The 4864-nt window shown below is 43.2% G+C and overlaps 1 protein-coding gene across 1 annotated transcript in view; it reads left to right on the top strand.

The window, feature by feature from the left end:
• LOC119427226 (neuronal PAS domain-containing protein 3) overlaps window positions 1–4864 on the top strand; it is a 162415-nt gene that overhangs the window by 120516 nt on the left and 37035 nt on the right. The gene's annotated exons all lie outside the window — the stretch shown is intronic.

The following is a 4864-nucleotide window of genomic DNA, read 5'->3' as shown; positions in this document are numbered from 1 at the left end:
TGTGTGTGTGTGTGTGTGTGTTTATTGACTATACAGATTTATTCCTATTCATGTGACTGATAACACACTCCTGCTGTCAGCTGGAGACACACACACACAACAGACGCATAAATCTACATCCAGTATGGACGGTGCAGTTTAACAGGCTGCAGGAAGCTCCAAGCAAATGAGAACTTTTTTTTTCCAACACTCCTGTTGTTGTTTTCTGTGAAAACAGTTTATTTATGCTTGATCGACTGTTCAGACCAAATAACAGTCGGTCTGAGTTGAAACATGGTGTGGTAGTAGCTGAGAGTCGTAACGACACATTCTCTGAGAGCGTGGTTATTTAAACCAGGGTTTCTCAACCCTGGTCCTTGTGGAACACCATCCTGCACGTTTTAATTGTTTCTCTTCTCTGATACACCTGATTTTAACGGATGGGTGATTTACAGGCTTCTGCAGAACATGAAGTAATTAAATCACTGAATCAGGTGTGGTGGAGCAGGGAAACAACTAAAACATGTAGGATGGTGTTCCTCAAGGATCAGGGTTGGGAACCACTGATTTAGACAAATGTTATTTTTCACTTTTGACCAAAAGGGCTGCAACTCCATCATTTCTCAGCACAAGTGGAGCCTGAACCACGGCGGGTGATATGCATTCCTCAAAGGACTGCCTCTTGGTGTCTTTCTGTGATGGGCAGTCGGTTTGACTGAGACGTTTCTGCTCCGTTTTCTTCGTGGGTGTTGGGTTTCAGTCGTCGTTTTGGACAGCAGAGTTTAGGTCCGTTGCTGCTCCTGGTGTTAGGCGCTGAAGGCGACAAACACCGAGTGATTAAACACCATCAAAGTTGGAATATTAGCTCACTTAGCTAATGTTTAATGCTCTAATTAATTCTGAACCCTGCGAGCCAACATCAATTTATGTGATCGGTACTTTACAAAGTCACACAGAGGTTTTCTACTGTTTTCAGGTGTGTGTGTGCTTAAAATCCTTCCATATTAATTAAAGTGATACAGAGTCAGATTGTGATTAATGGGAATTCCACGCTTCAGTTTTCATGTTTTTATTTTTTGAGTCTTTTGTTCTTCAGGACATTTCTGCACCTTTCACAATAAAAGATTTAATCTGTTTTACATTTTTGAGCCGGAGGTTCATTTAATACGTTCAGGGTTGACAACAAGGTCCTCTGGACTAAAATACACAGAGAGCACTTTTTAATGACTTCTTCTTTTTAATCAAGAGATCAAGCTAACACCGGTTCACTGCCTTCTAGTTCTGCAACAGTTCACACACTTTAAGCTTTTCACCCACAAAATGATTGTGGCGTTACATTTATTTCTGGTTTAAATGTACGAAAAATACTAAAAAACTTTATGAAACCAAAGTATAATGACTACACAAGTAAATTTTTAATAATTCATTGCAACAGTTTTTATTCTTTGGAACAATGAACGACATTAACATGCCTCACATTTACCTGTAAGGTAAAGGACCCCATTTGGTGTCACGTGACCTCATCGGGGTTGTGGCCTTAGCTTTGGGAACCTTTGACAAATTGAGGTGATTTCAGCAGGTCTACGGTCCCAGGTTTGTGGGTCATGTTTGAACCCTGAACTTTGAAACGTCACATTTATCTCACAGCTGATGAGTTCGAGCAACCTGACGATAAGGCTAATGCTAAGCTAACTCTCTGCCCCAGGACTGTGTTGAACTTTCATGTGTACGAGTTGTTTACGTTGAATTACAAAAGTAATCTTCCCAGTTATCTGGGAATCTTCACAGTTGTTTCCCACCGGATGCCTTTCCAGTCACAGACTGGACTCGATCCTGCGGCTTCAGGTTTACAACACTGACCACCGAGCCGCCACAGCCACAACATCGGATGAGTGAAAATTAAAAGTTGACACTGTTGGAAACCATTCATTTAAAAAAAAAAAAAAAGGTTTTGTAGTGTTCAAATGACCGGATGAGCCTAAACATCAGCGGATGTTCATTGGTCTTGGTGCAATATTTAACCGGTTATTAGTTGGAGGCGTGAACGTTTGCACTCCCTCAGCTGCTTAAAGAAATGGTCGCTGCTTATTTTGCAGTAGTTTGTGCGATCAGAGCTGCTTCCATCATACGTTGCAGAAGAACTGATAAGACGGGACGGACTCGTATAAACAAACAAGTGCTGCGGTTCTGGCATATTTGGTCCCATTAGCACAATGTTTCCTCTCTGCGTTATCACCAAATGTCTTTTAGTCATTCGTCACTCGATGTCCTTGTCTGCGAAGGATGGGGGGTTGAAACGATAACGTCAGAGTCTCTCCTCTGTTTTAATAAGTTTTATCTGAAGAGTGTGAGCAGACAAACACCAGCAGAACTCATCCAGATGAATATTTCACATGCAGGTCACCAACTCATCACTCATCGTGTTTTTGGTCCTTTCTTACCGTCGAGTCCTTCTGCTCGGAACAGAATCCACCTGGATTCAATTCAACGCAGTTTATTTATATAGCATCAGGTCACAACAGAAGTTGTCTCAGGGCACTGAACAGAAACATTCATATATAAAAATAATAATTTAACATTATTTATCTGAGGAGCAGACTGCTTTGAGTTTTACTCCATCACAGAACTCTCATCTTGAGCAAGCATGAAGGCGACAGAGGAAAGGAAAACTCCCTCATGAGGAGGAAACCTTTAGTAGAACCAGGCTCATATCAAGTGGCCGTCTGCTTCGACCAGCTGGGTTTGAGAGGAACAGATACACAATGGCAGGTCAAGAATCACATGTTGCCCCCTCACTTCAGAGTACGTCCCATCAATCAGAACCAGCACAGATGACACGAGGGGATGTTTGTTTTTTAGTTGATGATGGGAGCAGCACGATGGCACAACTGGTACAGCTGCTGCCTCTCAGCGAGCAAGTCCCTGGTTCAAATCCCGGTCCGGGGGCCTTTCTGGGTGGAGTTTGCATGTTCTCTCCGTGCATGGGTGGGTTTTCTCCAGGTGCTCCAGTTTCCTCCCACAGACCAAAAACATGCATGTTAGGCTGATTGGTAACTCTAAATTGTCCCCAAGTGTGAGTGAGAGAGTGAATGGTTGTTTGTCTCGTTTGTTTCTGTGTCCCTGTGATGGACTGGAGACCTGTCCAGTGTGTACCCCGCCCCTTGCACAGTGATTGCTGGACATGGGCACCAGCGACCCCCGTGACCCAAAAATGGAAGAAGCGGGTAAAAGATGATGGATGTATGGATGGATGGATGATGGATGGATGGATGGATGATGGATAGTTGATGGTGACACACAAGATTGGAAATAGGATGATTAAATAAGCAGCCAAAGTTTAAATAAAGACCTTAAGAAACCGTGAAACTGTTGATCCAGACCACTTTAAAGGATCCCAGGAGAGTCTGGACTACAGGGATGAATTCAACAGTCGTTTCAAAGTTCAGCTCTGAGGATCAGCCGCAGGCACAAACCTGAAAACTTCACCCGTCTTGATCAAACTGCTGCTTCCTCCTCGTTTTGTATCAGAGCTTTTTATTGTCGGAGTCACCTGAAGCGCCAGATGGTTTGTTACAGAGAAACATCTGGAAACTTCTCCACAGAAACTGTTCGGGGAAAGGGCAGCCATTTCCAATAAATACTTGGCAGCTGATTGAATGAAGCATCTGTCCATCACCGTCCCAAGTGAACTTCAATTAATGACGGGAAGCCAGCGGCGCTGCAGTCGGAGAACCGGAGCTGCCATTGTTGATTGTCTTCACATCTGCAGCTGTTAGTGGGACCAAACTTTGGACCTTCAGCCCAAGACGTTCAGGCTGGAGAGATGGACTTCCTGTTGTCCCGTCCACAAAGACTCAGCTGAAAGGATTAAAGGAGTAGAATCCATCTTTTTGTAGATACAACATTGTTTACATGTAAAAATTTAATTACCAGACTTTTTGTTTTCTACCAGTTTTTGTTAGAAAGATGAAGAAATTAAAGTTCAGACAGTTCATCCAACATTTTCTTTTTGCTGCTGAGGAACCGAGCAGGTGTAGAAAGAGCCTTCAGAGCACATGGTAGGAACCACTTGCAGCTACTACCACACCAACATTTAGCTCAGTATCTGTACAGTAGGCTACGTTTGTGTTTGCTACAGTTGATCAGCTGTGGCGGCCATCTTGAATCCGTTCCAAAGGTTTATTAGTTATAGATTTACATCTGATTACTTTTAAGAGTTTCATTAAAACTGTACCTTAAGGCTGTCTGAGTCAACGGTCAATCCTCTGTCTGTTTACTGACTGTCCAGCAACTACCTGATAACACCACCACTCCGCCCTGTGATGACGGCTTGTTGCAAACAGATCAATTTACACCCATCCCTGGTTCATGGCCCAAACTCCGTCCTCTACACAGAAACACACGCATGTCCTAAAGTGTCACTAATCTACAGTCAGGTGTGTGTTTCCAGGTGTGTGTGAGCTGATTTTGTTCCAGTAAGCGTCTGAACGTCTCTATTGTTGCGTCGGTGTAATTAGCTCCACCAGGGCTTCATGTTTAATAGTTTTGCCAAGTTTTAATTGATTAAAAGTCTGTGTTATTGCAAGGAAGAACAGAGCAGATCCAATTAGCAGTGTAACATGTAAACATGCACACTAACTCCCATAGTGCCTGTGTGTGTGCGTGTGTGTGTGTGTGCACGTGTGTGTGATTCAGTCATCAGCGTCATTTCTTAATCATTACTTTCTGCTCCAGATGAGACTTTATGAGGGAACTAAATTGCCTTAAAGGGATTTCTTATTAAAGGGATTACATCCATGTAATCCCTTTTGTCCCAGTGGACCCCCAAAATCTCCACAACACACACACACACACACACACACACACACACACACACACACACACA

This window comes from Nematolebias whitei, chromosome 21 (genome assembly GCF_014905685.2).
Source record: "Nematolebias whitei isolate Nwh7 chromosome 21, NemWhi1, whole genome shotgun sequence".
Classification (NCBI taxonomy): Eukaryota; Metazoa; Chordata; class Actinopteri; order Cyprinodontiformes; family Rivulidae; genus Nematolebias; species Nematolebias whitei.
This window is presented reverse-complemented; position numbering and strand designations above follow the sequence as displayed.